Raw genomic sequence first — 13695 nt, 5'->3', positions numbered from 1 at the left:
GTTTCACCCCTACTGGTGAGTTTCTGTAGGAATGAGTTAGAGGAAGCAAGCAGCAAACAGAATCCTAAAAAAAGGTTTTACTTGTTTATGGGCAGAAATCAGAAACACATAGCAACATCCTGTTACATCTTTGTTCTGTCTTATATGGAACAGGAAAGAACAGGTTCCTTGCCATTCTCTCTCTACAGATGTATCAACTAAAAAGTGCTGGCAGGCAGGTGTTGTAAATTAATAGGCATTACACAAGTATTTTTAAAGCTTTCTGTAGATATTTCTTATTTTCCTCCTCAATGTAGATGTAGCCTATCTACCAGAAAAGAAAATAGGTCTTAGTTCTTTGATTAAAAACAATGATCACAGTCTATTACTTTATTTATTATCAAGAGATGAAGAGATCACAACATAAGATGTCAAGGGCTAAGGACTCACCTGGGGACTTTCCTAAGTGTCTCTCTGAACAGGCCATCTGTTCAGTTCACTCACAGTTTGCTTTGCCTAGACAGAAATCCCTGACTGCCTAGTGTCACCCTTAACTGAGCCCCCATCCTCTACATTCATGGTTTGGTCCCTAACAGGTCCGATGACAAATCTGATGAAACCACAACATTCAAAGAATTATGCTCACAGTAAAGGGAGATACTATTATGTCAGCAACTGTACCTGTTAAGGCCAGGGATGGTAGCAACTTTTTCGGGAGTGAAATTAATTGAAAATGATTTTCTAATGGTGGTAAGACCTCCCTATAGGCTTAATCATTATCCAACTGCATTCATTTTATAAGGCACCTATAAACTGTAACCCTGGTGATTTACATGAATTAACATCTATGTTTAATAATCACCTAGCAAAAAAATTAAATATAACTGAAATATACGTCAAATTAATTTTTCGTTTCATTTATCACAACACGAATCCCAATTCACATATGTTCAGTCTTCTAAATTTCAGCTGCTATTGCACGATTCTGTGCTCAAGACTTTAAAAAAAGGAGGGAAGTTCATTTTTAAGACATCTAAATTTAGCATTTTTGTTAGGAAAACAGTATGTCAGCCCAAAGGAGATGGCTGTGTGAAGGTCACAAAAGGTCGACAGCATTGCTTGCTCTGACTGAGGTGATCCTCCATTCATGTTGGCCCCCTTCAGTGCACTGTGCTCCAGTGTACCGTGCCCCTTCAGTGTACTGAGGGTAACCAAAGAACTTAAAAGAGAAAAAGAAGGGTGCCTGGGCAGCTCAGTGAGTTAAGTGTCTGACTCCTGATTTCAGCTCAAGTCATGATATCACTGTTTGTGAGTGAGATCAAGCCCCACATCAGACTCTGTGCTGACAACGCAGTGCCTGTTTAGGATTCTCTCTCTGTCCCTCTCCCTCTGCCCCTTCCCTGCTTTTGTGCATGTGTGCACGCGGGTGTGCACTCTTACTCTTGCTCTCACTCACTCTCTCTCTCTCTCAAAATACATTTTAAAAAGAGGAAAAAGAAACTGCAACAAAAATGGAACGCTGTGAGATTAATAATCGTATCATTTACTATTTATACAATTGTACCTAAAACATTAAGTCAAGGTATAAAGAAATGTTGTTGGTTAATAGAAGTTTAAATACTTACACTTCTAAAGAGACTGGACATTGGCGAGTGAAACCATGGGACAAGGCCCATGCTATGCCTGGTCATACTGAGCAATTTCCAGATGTCAGCTCATTTTGGCAACTACAATCAAAAAATATAAAGAGACCAGAATTATAATTACATGATTTTACATTGTATCAGTTAGCATGTTTCTGTTGAAAAAAGAAAGCTGAGTAAAATTGGCTTAATGTCTTTTGTTATATTAGAAAATAAGAGGTCTAGAGGTAGAGCAGCTTCAGGGGGAGTTCACTTGGTAATTCATAGACATCAAGAAGGACCCAGGTCCTTTCCATCTGTCCACTCTGTCAATTATAAGCATGTCGGCTTGTCCCCTGAGGCTGGTCCTCCTCGGGGTACGAAGATGGTTTCTGCAATTCCAGGCAATATATAAATATGACAATAATCAGAGACAGAAGTGTCTCCTCATACACATAAATTTTACATGAAGCACTGTCCTCCTCAAAGACTATCTCCAGTTCTCATTGGCCAAAATTGTCTAGATCAATCACTGGAAGGGTAATAATTAGAATTGGAATATCTGGCTTGGACTATTCAAGATTCACTTCCCCCTGAAGGCTGAGGGAAACCCCAAATTCCCCTAAAGCTCATGGCCACCCAATATTTGAGAAAAAATAGGGTTCTACTAGGAAGAAAAAGGCTAGTGAGAATGACAGGGAAGTAGAGAGCCTCAAGTGACTACCTAACAAGACTAGCAATAGGGCTGAACTCATGGCACACATCTTAATGTATACAGCTGGCACTAACAGTGTAACTGGTAGACAGTATCATGCATGTAAGATTGGCCACTGTTGCTATAACAGTAGGTTATAGAGAGGTTCACAGAGAGCTGCAAATCTCTTTAAAAGGCACTAAGTGATTATAATCAAAGAACAAATCATTGCTAAATCCATATCTTCTACATGAACCCAGAATAGATATTTCCTCTTTTATTGAAAAAATCAAGGGTTCCCCTTACTGGAAATTTCAGTTCCAATGAGTTTCCAGTAAGTTTCACATTCCAGATATGCATTTGTGATACATTTGTATTGGTTAGTTGGGCTCAATTTATCTAATGAGCCACTAAAGTGGTCAATTGTTTATGCAAATTAGGAATCAGAGCTGTATTAAAAACTAATTTATTATATAATGGCTACCTGAATATACTCAGGCATACATCATTTAATTTTTCATTTCATTCCAAATTCCTCATTTATTACATGTCCATCTCTCAAATGGGAAAAAAAAAATGGTTAAGATGGTATTCGTTAAGTATGTGTTCTGTTCTGAAATATTTAATCAACTCTAATGAGAAATAACTTTATTAAAATATTTTACTCTAAGGGATATCAGGAGAAACAATGTGGTGCAACTATAAAGCAATCAACTGAGAGGTAGGAAACATGAGCTCTAATTCTAATAGCATTTATTCACTACTCACTATGTACCAGGCACTGTGCCAAGTGTTTAAATCATATTCATTTATTTAATCCTCATAATAGCCCTGAAAACTATGTATTATGATCATCCCATTCTCAAATGTGGAAATGGAGGCACAGAGGTGATGTAAGTTGCACAAGGTCATATAGTTCATAAGTGGCAGAAGCAGGATTCAAACCCAGACCCTGGGACATCAGAGCCAAGGCACTTAACCATAGTACAATACAACCTCTCTAGTCCTGCAATTGCCAGTAATTTCTTGACCTTGTTAGAGCCAGTTTCCTAATGAATTAGAGAGTTGGGCAGAGATCTTTAAGAAAATTTCCAACCCTAACACTTAAAGTGTCAAGAAAGTTGTGACCTTACAGACATTCTTCTCTGCCAAATAATTTATATTAAAGTTACATTTATCATATACAACCAAAAACACAGGTCTGGACACTTTCTACTAACATCAACTGCAAGATGATCCAGAGGAAGAAAAAACTAAAAAGCCAACAATGGTATGTAAGTCACAGGAAAATACAACTCCTTGGAGGAACAAGGTTGCAGTTTATCAGACCAAACTTCATGAACTGCCTCAGACACTGGTGAGAGACCTAATTTAGAAGGCAGGCTAAAGAGTGGGGTTTCCTACCATATGGCTTCTAAATTAACCAAAAATCTGCCAAAGTATGCTACAATATTTTTGGACATTAGGCAGTGGAAAATTCTTTCCCCCTTAGAGCAAAAAGTGTCTCTTCTGTCAGAGCCTCCTACAAGAGTTAGAACTGAATTATTTTAAACCATCTCACCAAACATAATTACTAGTACTTATGAGATTCCTCAAATATCCTCTTTGGGGAACCCAGACACAGAGACACAGAGTATAGCTACACATTGCAGAAGAATAATATTAAATTTATTTCTCAAAACCCTGTGAACTATCCACTAAAGTGACCTGTAATTCAGCTTGTCGGGAAGGCAGAATTTTTAGGTTTGTTTTTGTTTTTTGAGAGAGACAGAGATAACATGAGCAAGAGAGGGGAAGAGAGAGAGGCAGAGAGAGAGAGAGAGAGAGAATCCCAAACCCAGGCAAAATTTTAAATCTAAGTGGTCAAAATCTAGAATCATTTTATTTTTTTTAATATTTATTTATTTATTTTGAGAGAGAGAGAAAGAGAGGATCCCAAGCAGGCTCCACGCTGTCAGTGTAGAGCCTGAAGTGGGGCTTGATCCCATGAACCGTGAGATCATGACCTGAGCCGAAACCAAGAGTCAGACGTTTAACCAACTGAGCCACCTGAGTGCCCCTGTAATCTTATTTTTATAATACAAGCAGGATTGGACAGTATCTTCCTGCTGTCAGTGAAGTAGTTCCTACTTGCTATACTTTTTCACTGTGTGTAAAGAGAGACATCAAGTGGTCTAAGTTCTGGAAGACTCTGTCTTGTGAGGAGCATTTTCTCAACCTAGACTCTGGAGTTCCCATGACCCTTGATGGGATGGCTACAGGAAAGGAGTTCAAAGCGTAGAAAATCTCAAACTACTCACCTTAAATAATCACTTGAATAATTTTAGCAAAATTTTGTAAGGATCAAATGTATTTGGGTTAAAGACAGTTTTCTTTTGGGCACACAGTAAGTTTGCTAAGCATGCAAGAACTAATCTATAACAACTTTTTTAAAAAGATAATTACAGCTTGTTTACATTTATGATTTGGAATGTACTACAAATAAAAGTGCTGGGCATTTCTATTCTCATACACTTGTAATCTCTTTGTCTTATGTTTATAGAATAGATAAATTAAGAAGAGCTTTATGACATTTTCCACCAAGAAAGAAAGGTTAGGCAGCTGGAGAACTGCACAGAAAGGCACTAATGACAAGAACCATCTGCCTGTCATTTAAATGTTTCTTAAACCAGAAAAGCATGAAGTTCTTTTTGTGTTGTTTCTCTCTTTAGTCCTTCAGGGCCAGATTCTATGGACACGGTGGAAAATGAGAGGTATTACTCTTCTACCTTGCCTGAGCATTGAGTTTATAGTAAAATAGAGCAGTTAAAGCTAATATGGAACTTTAAAAAAAGAGTCAAACCAGAACGAAGTGAAATAATAAAATTCATTCTGGGAAGTGAGAACTTCAAAACCAAGGGAAGTGGAATGTTTCATGGAAGTAATGAAAGCATGGGCAGGGGAGCCCCAGGATCTAGGTTCCTAAGCCTGGTCAGCCTCTTCTAAACTTCTGGCAGGTTAGTTAACTGCTCTAGATTGTGCGTCTTCATCTGTGAAATGGGAATACTCACCTCAAAGAGTTATGGTGAGAAATAAGTAATCAGATTGGAAGGACCTGTGAAAGTGCCTGGTAACTGCTACTCTTATTAACCCAGGAGTAAGATTATTCAACTTGAGAGACAGTATCTGGACAGGACATACCTGAAACTGTCTCTCATGTTAACTTGTTTACGTTTTTCCTTTCATAAGTTATTTTTTCAAAATTTACTTCCAAAACTAATACACATTTTTTAACAATAAAAACCACTTAAGAATAGGTTAAAAGTGAGAGCCCTTTTCTCATCCCCAATACCAACTCTGATTATTTTTACTTTAAAAAGTAACAACAGGGGCATCTGGGTGGCTCAGTTGGTTAAGCATCCGACATCAGCTCAGGTCATGATCTCACAGTTTGTGAGTTGACTCCCGTGTCAGGCTCTGTACTGACAGTTCAGAGCCTGGAGCCCACTTTGGATTCTGGGTCTCCCTTCCTCTCTGCCCATCCCCTGCTTGCTTGCTCTCCCTCTCAGAAATAAACACAAAAAAAATGTTTTTTAAATAAAAAAAGGTAGCAACAGTTCTTGGCTTGAAGTATGTTTCTAATTTTTGCTTAAACAAAAACAGATATAATTTTTAAAATAGAAATTGAACCATGTTATAAAAATTATTCTATTACTTGCTCTTTCACTTCCCAACATATCCTGGATATCTTTCAGGATATGTTAATATGTTTAGACTTACTGTTGACATAAAATTTAATATTAAATTTTAAAAAACAAATAATACAAATAAAAAAAGAATAAAGTGTTCTTTCATCATTAACTTTTAAGAGTGATGACAGTATTGTGATTATGCTGTGTGGTTTTTTCTTTTTGAAATCCTTACCACTTAGAGATACCTACTGAAATTTTTACAGATAAATTATAGGATGCCTAGAATTCACTTCAAAATAATTGGAAGAGGGGTGGAAACATGGAAATTAGGGAGACATAAGTAAAACGAGATTGGCCATGAGTTGACAATAAAGCTGATTGGCGAGTACATGAATGTTAGTCTAGTCTCTGTACCTTTGAATATTTTTGAAGTTTTCCATAATAAAAAACTTTAAAACATTTTCTATCCTTAAAATTTATTAAGTGCCAAACTATGTATTCAATTCACAGCAATTAATTTCTGACTAGATAATTTAATCAGCAAAACTAATCATTCCTAATACCTATCCCCTAAGCAGCACAAACAGAAAGTAACTCAGCTTCCTTGTAGTTTGAATGTTACTATAAAAATCCAAATACAATAACCAGCCCAGAGAAGCAATGTTCACTAATGTTATGGGAGGTATTTATCAATAAGTATAAATTATAAAATATTATAATTATTGCTTTTTAGAGTTAATGAGGAAGTGTTCTCCTTTTTCTGTTATATTGGAATTATTGCAACTGAAGGAAAACGGGAAAACAGTCCTCTAAGACTCTATGTAGAATCAAGAAATCAAGAAGATAATGTATGCTCTGTTCACTCAGACACAAGGATACATACAAGCACTGCTGAAGCCAAGAGAAAGTCTTTATTTTGCTGGAGGAGCATAATAATTTTTTGAGTTTTTAGTTTGTGTTTACTCTAGGCACACTACAACATTTCCAAGAAGGCGACCAAGCCCTTAATATCTAACAGGGCACAGAGCAGAAGTTGCATGGATTCTACAGCTCTTCCAGACTTTTGTCAAAGCTGACACTGACTAAAGAGGTATATCTATGTGGCCTGGAGGCAGATGGGATAGCCAAAGTAACTTCTAGGGCAGAAAAAGGAAAGAGGAAATGTTTTCTCAATATTGGAAAGAGGTCACGGTTCCAAAGGCCCAGTGAGACCCAGAACCTAGAAAGGCAAGGAAGTCTATGTGGTGCACCCAGAGAGGTTGACACTTGGCCCCCAGTCCTTTCAAAGATTTTTGAGCACCAAGCATGGACTAGAAACAGTGAAGAAGAATCTAAAAGGACCAAGCTGGGGGTGCCTGGGTGGCTGAGTCAGTTGAGCATTTGAGTCTTGATTTCAGCTCAGGTCATGATATCACTTTTCATGGAATTGAGTCCCACATTGGGCTCTGAGCTGACAACGTGGAGCCTGCTTCGGATTCATTCTTTCTAAATACATACATACATATATACATACATTCATAAAAGCACCAAGCTGGCTGAACAATGGCCATCTCCATAGTGTCCAGTGAGACCTAATGATCAGTAACCAGAGAGATTTTTAACTATGCTTCGCAGCAGCATTTAAGACCCTGAACATTTGCACGTTTGGAACAGGACAGCACTAATAAATTTAGTTCATTCCTGCCAGCCCAGAAGTATGAGGTCTTACATTTGGGTTTAATCGAACTTAAATAGAGACATGCAATTTATTTTATATAGATTTTAGTTTGTGTTTGCTAATTCATACAGAATACTCCATTTAAAAAGCAACCATGCCAATAAAAGTGGCTATAAAAGCAGCCTGCATTTGTGCTATAAGAATAACCATCTTTCACATCTGCACAGTTTTGTACATTTGGTAAGGTGTTTTCACATATGTTATCTCATTTGATCCTCACAGAGTTAAGAGGGTTTGGTGGCTCTTGAGCTGTTGCAAATAGATGTGCAAGAGCAAAATGGCTTAATGGAAAAGAGGATTTTCTTCCAGACATCTGGTCACTAGGAATATCCTTTGCTTTGCTGTGTTCTCTCGCTCTCTGTCTCACACATTCTTGTTCGAAACAAGAGGAAATTTTTATTCAACACTTCATTTAAAAACATCTGTACAAAGTTACCATTTGTAAGGTGAAACGCACATCACCCAAGACAAGGATGAATTCACTTCTTAAGGGGTTCCAATTCAGGCTGCCACCCAATGGTGAGCCACCAAGGTGCCCTGTGACTTTTTCTTAATACATTTCTGTATTGGCTACAGTGAAATATATTACTTTTTTAATACATTGTAATTTGCAAAACTAATGGAGTTTTTTTAATCAAAGGAATCTAATATCAAATTCTTTTCCTTTTTATCACAAACATCATTGATAGTTCTCTTCTCCTTTTATACTTTAAAGGGATTCAAAAACAGAACTTCATTTCTTTCTTTAATTGTTCACTTTTGAAACAAAACCCCCTGCCCTGCCTTGTTCATGTCCTCTAGGCCAGGAATTTCCAACTGTGACTCACAAGCAGCATCAGAATTAAGGATTCACTCTCCATCAACCAATGCCATCTAGGTGAGGGTACAGTGCTGAATGCGCCTGCCATCGATTTTTCAGGCATACTCACAGAAGACAGGTAATAATCTAGGAGAGTAGGTACTTGTTTTCTAATTTTAAAGTTGTGACAGGAAATATTCCTCCAAAAGGCAAAATGCATTATAATGTCTGCAAAATTTACAAATAATAACAGAAAGGCTACAAACATTAACTATCCTTGTAAGAAAAATAATGGGCTTTTTATTTTTGTAAAATAAAAAAGGACTCATATTCTTAAGAGTGGTAGGGGATATAAAACAGTGAGAGCCAATGATTTGGTTTGGTTCAAATTCCCAACAGCCTCCTTTTCAACTACAGACTTGGACTTCGGTAACCAGAGCTCTCTTTTTTATGAGGAAGAAGAACCTGCCATGGGTAAAAAAGAAGACTATTTAGTCTCTTCAGCCCTCTGCTTTAAGACCTTTCCTTTGTTCCTCCTTATTATTAGTCAACGCACAATTTCCCCTTGGGGAAAAATAAATGTCCATCTTAGCTGTGGCTTGACTTCCACAATCATAGCATGTTCCCCTAACATTTTATTTCCACATTCTTTTTCTTTCTGAGAACTTCTTCTGTCCTTCACAAAAGTCTTCCAAGTTTGGACATAGTGGTTTCATTTGTATAAATTGGTCATATTTTTTAAATTTTTTCCCTTCATAATCCCCATGGCAACTGGCTCCTTTGGAAACTTCCACAGAAAGTCCAAAGATATCATATCTTTTAACTGAATAGAATATTTTGAATAGAATTAGTACAGGAAAATAAGCTGGTTTCATTACCACATCCTTGGCCTTTCAATTATTTTTTTGTTTTGCAAAATGAAAAAAAAATTTTTTTTAATGTCAATTCAGCTAGATATAATTGGTTAGGTATTCTGGGGCTTACACATTAAAGAATGTGAATATTTTTTAAAAATGCTGTCTTGCCTATTTTAAAGAGCAGTTTTTCACTTATTCTTTCAATAAGTATTTATTAAGTATATTAACTGCTTGAAGCTGTGAAAGATTCAGGTAACTATAAAACTCAGAACTGTCCCCCAGCACCTGCAATCATGTTAGGTAACAATAACTGAAACTATAAAACAGCCCTATCAGCATTTGGAAAGAAAAAGGAAATCATCATTTTCAGTTGATGTAAGAGGAGGGCAAAATCTGAATTGGGTTCAGAGATGGGCAAGATTTGAAAAGTTGAAAGGCATTCCTGGCATCATTCCAGAAATAAAAGGCAGTATGAATATTTACACGGTGGGTAAATGTGGAATGTGTATAGGCACACTGTCTAGATCTGTTTGGATACAAGACACTAAATTGAGGTATACAAGACAAGGCTAAAAAGCTAGGAGACAAGGCTAGAAGGCTAGAAGACAAAGCTAGACAAGGCTAGAAGACAGAGGAAGCCTTGACCACCAGCCTTTACTAAAATAATAGGATTAACTACTTAAAGTAAGAAATTAATCTAGAAGAAATTAGTAATAATCTTGAGAATATTTGAGATGACTTAAGGATCAGGCTTTCTCCCTGCCTTGTTTTGTTTTTACTTCCATTTCCCTACTCCACTTTCAGCAAGAGTGATCTCAAGAATGACATAACTCTATTGTACAATTTTGAAGTGTCATTCTCCTGCTTAAGACACTAGCTTCACAGCATCTTTCAAAATTCTACCAAATTAACATATGATCTTTAGACATCTGGCTCTTGCCTCTCCAGACTTGTCACTTACACAATAAGCATCATTCAAACCCCTTTCCACCTGACTGAAACACTCCTTCACTCCTGGCCCTTTTCCTTGTTTGTCTGGCATATTCTTAACCCACTCTGAGGTCTCAGCTTAGATGTCACTTCCACAAGAAAGGCTCTCCAAGGTTCTCAAATCCAGATTAGTTTCCCTGCCATAACCCATCTTTCTCAGTATTAAGGACCTGTATCTTGTCTGTGGCATGTCCTCAGGGGAGGAGTGGTTTCCCTAGAACCAACCAAAGGGCCAGGAGTAAAGCAGATACTCAAAAATATTTGTTAAAGAGTGAAAAAGACAGGAGGTAGAAAAAATATGAGTCTAGGACTATCACACAATCATAAAGTAGTAAGATTTAGCCAGTAAGTCCAGGGATAGGTTCGTAACAATGGAAAAGAAAGGATGACTAGGGCACGATAAAAAGAAAGCTAAATGCAAAGTTCACAAACCTGAATTCTGAGTTGATGCAATTTGGTATACACAGTTAGGAGATTCGTCTAACTCAGCAGTTTCCAAAACCTGCCTGATCATTAGAACCATCCAGGAATAAGGAATGATTTTTGGTTTTGAAATGTTTTAATTTTTCCTGATCATTCTATAACCACATCTGACCAATGTTTAGGAACTACTTACCTGGATGTCTTATAAGGTAACTTTAAGCACTAAATTCTAATTTAACCAAGATAACCACAAATAAGTAATTGATAGAGGACTTGGCAAGCAACTAAATGTAAGAACAGAAAGGATGTATTATACTAATGAGATTTTTTTGGCCCATTGACCTAGTCACAATTTGCATATAAAAGGTGGCCAATAAACACTTGATTATTAAACAGGTGAGCAGTAAGAAGGAGCACACGAGGAAGGGTAGATTTGATGCTGGATGTGAGTTTCCCAACTGAATTCTTTGTCCTTCAGGGCTACATCAATAGAACTCTCTTCCTTCCTGCCTCAAACAGGTATTTTTCCTTAACACTGCTGTTTTGGCTGTTACAAACATTATCTCTTCGGGTTACAGCACCCAAATTTTCTTTAAAGAATTACCCTCCTCCATTCTGTATAGTCCTGCAAGGACTATAAACCAGGCCTTGACGCTCTCCTAGACTTTGACATCTTGAATGCCCTGACAGCAGAGAAATCTGTTGGTGTCTGTCATTCTTGCGGGGGCACTAAATTAATTCCTGCTTCTGAGATCCTTGGGCTGCCCTGGTTGCTGACCTTTTAACTTGGCCTTGTTCTCAGGCTGTTATTACTTCTAGGGACTACCCAGTATCATTCTACTAAATTCCCATTTTATTTAATAAGCCATTATCAATTTTTGGTACGTGCAAAACAAACAAAAAAACAAAAATAGAGAAACAGAGAGGGAGAAACGTAAGCCACGTAATTTTACATTTTATCACAGCCTCATTAAAAAAGAAACAAATGAAATTAAGTTTAATGCTAGATTTTATTTAAACCAAATACATCCAAACTATTATTTCAACATGTCATCAATCTGAAAAACAACATTAAGATATTTTGCATTTTGTCTTGTTGTTCCAAGTCTTTGAAATACAACATGTATTTTACATGTATAGCTCAACTAAACTTGGGACACTAAGTTTTCCAAGGTTAAAGTGAAATGCAGTCCTTCCAAAACAATAAAATGTGTATAATGAGAAAATATTTTACACTGTTAGTTTTCAAATTTAACTAAAATTAAATATTCAGTCCCTCGGTCACAACAGCCACATTTCAAGTGCTCAGTAGCTATATAAGTAGGCTTACTACATTGGACTGTACAGCCTTAGATAATATCTGCTACATACAAGAGCAAAGACACTCAAGGGACCTTTTCTTGATGGATCCAGTAATCGGAAGAAATGAGAAGTTTTCACACTTCAAACAAATTCCATGATAAAAGGATTCAGAATTGTGTGAAGACCTATAGAAATCTCTTCCCCAAAATGACATTTCCTTGGGTTTGTAACTAAAACAGGTTAACATACTGAGTGTGAGACTTATCCTCTGTATTCCAGAACTTAGGAGCATAGAGTGATCCAGGAGTTATCTTCCCAGTCAGGTGGTTTAATTCAAAGTTAAAATTACACTATTACTCTTAAATCACTTCTCATTACATTTTGATGGGTGGGAAGAGACTTTGGGGACTAGTTTAATTGTATGTATTTTCACTGTCAAATAAAAATGTAGAAATTTGAGTGTCAGGTTGAAGAATCTGACCTTTATCTCTCAGACAATAACAGTTACTATAAAATTTGGAGGAGAGTGACATGATGAAGACAATGTTTTATGAAAATGAATCAGAATCCAGTGTGCAACAGAAGTCCATAGGGAAGGTGTGGAGCTCCTAGCACCCTTAGCTGATGTATATATGCTCTTATTTCTGACAGGAACTGTTTTCCTCTTAAGCTGTCAAGACATGTGCTCATTCTTCAAGATCTAGTTCAGAGTCAGCATTGTTTCCCGGATGCAGACAGGAGACTGGGTCACTTCTTCACCTCTGCTCCCAAGAACTTTCAAAATTCTGAACAGAAGTCAAAATCAGAGATAAAAAATACAATAGTGGTTACAGGAGAGGAGGGAATGGAGAGTGTTTAATGGGTACAGAATTTCAGTTCTGCGAGACGAAATGTTATAAGGTGGAAGAGAGACAGTAAAGTATACCCCCCGAAACCGAGAAGGCACTTTGAGACTGGAAAACAAAGCAGGCCACTTCATACAGTTCACAGAGTTTTATTCAAGGTAACTTACTGACAAGGTGGAATCGGGCAGATGACCCACAGCAGCTGCACAGTTATTCTCTGCAAAATCCAGACCTTAGTCTACCGAATTTATAAAGGGAAGGGACATGCAGAAGAGCAATGTACTGAGATGAAAGGGTTCAAATGCACCTCAAACAGCTTGCACACAGCTGACAGATAATCCTTAAGAGGATCTGTTGGCACCACCTGTATCAAGAAGAGAAAGAGGGCCGCCTGGGTGGCTCAGTCGGTTAAGCGTCTGACTCATGATTTCGGCTCAGGTCATGATCTCACAGGTGGTGAGTTTGAGCTCTGCACTCCTAGCACGGAGCCTGCTTGGGATTCTCTCTGCCTCTCCCCGCACACACATATGCTCGCTCTCTCTCAAAATAAGTAAACAAACATTTTTTGAAAAGTGGGGCGGAGAGGTTATGTTATCTCTAAGAGATTCATGGGAGGCCGAAACAAGCCTCTCCCAAGCATCCCAGCCTTGGTGGGCATTTCTAAGGTATGTATGTTCATCTCCAAGGGGCCTGGAATATGTAACCCCAAGACAGGTCACTAAGGAAACATGAACGAGATGGGAGTCAGTATTGTCGGCAGGCCCACAAATGTGTTCCATGGATGTGTGGGAGTGAT

The 13695-nt window shown here is 37.6% G+C and overlaps 1 long non-coding RNA gene across 1 annotated transcript in view; it reads right to left on the bottom strand.

Annotated features, from left to right (window-relative positions):
- Positions 1–1707, bottom strand: part of LOC145713236 (uncharacterized) — a 180147-nt gene extending 178440 nt beyond the window's left edge. The window contains exon 1 of the long non-coding RNA XR_014136283.1: positions 1605–1707. This is a non-coding gene — a long non-coding RNA (uncharacterized LOC145713236). The remainder of the gene's footprint in view (positions 1–1604) is intronic.
- Positions 1708–13695: the final 11988 nt, after the last annotated feature.

Source organism: Panthera onca, chromosome E2, assembly GCF_046562875.1.
Source record: "Panthera onca isolate mPanOnc1 chromosome E2, mPanOnc1 haplotype 2, whole genome shotgun sequence".
NCBI classification, from domain to species: Eukaryota; Metazoa; Chordata; class Mammalia; order Carnivora; family Felidae; genus Panthera; species Panthera onca.
This window is presented reverse-complemented; position numbering and strand designations above follow the sequence as displayed.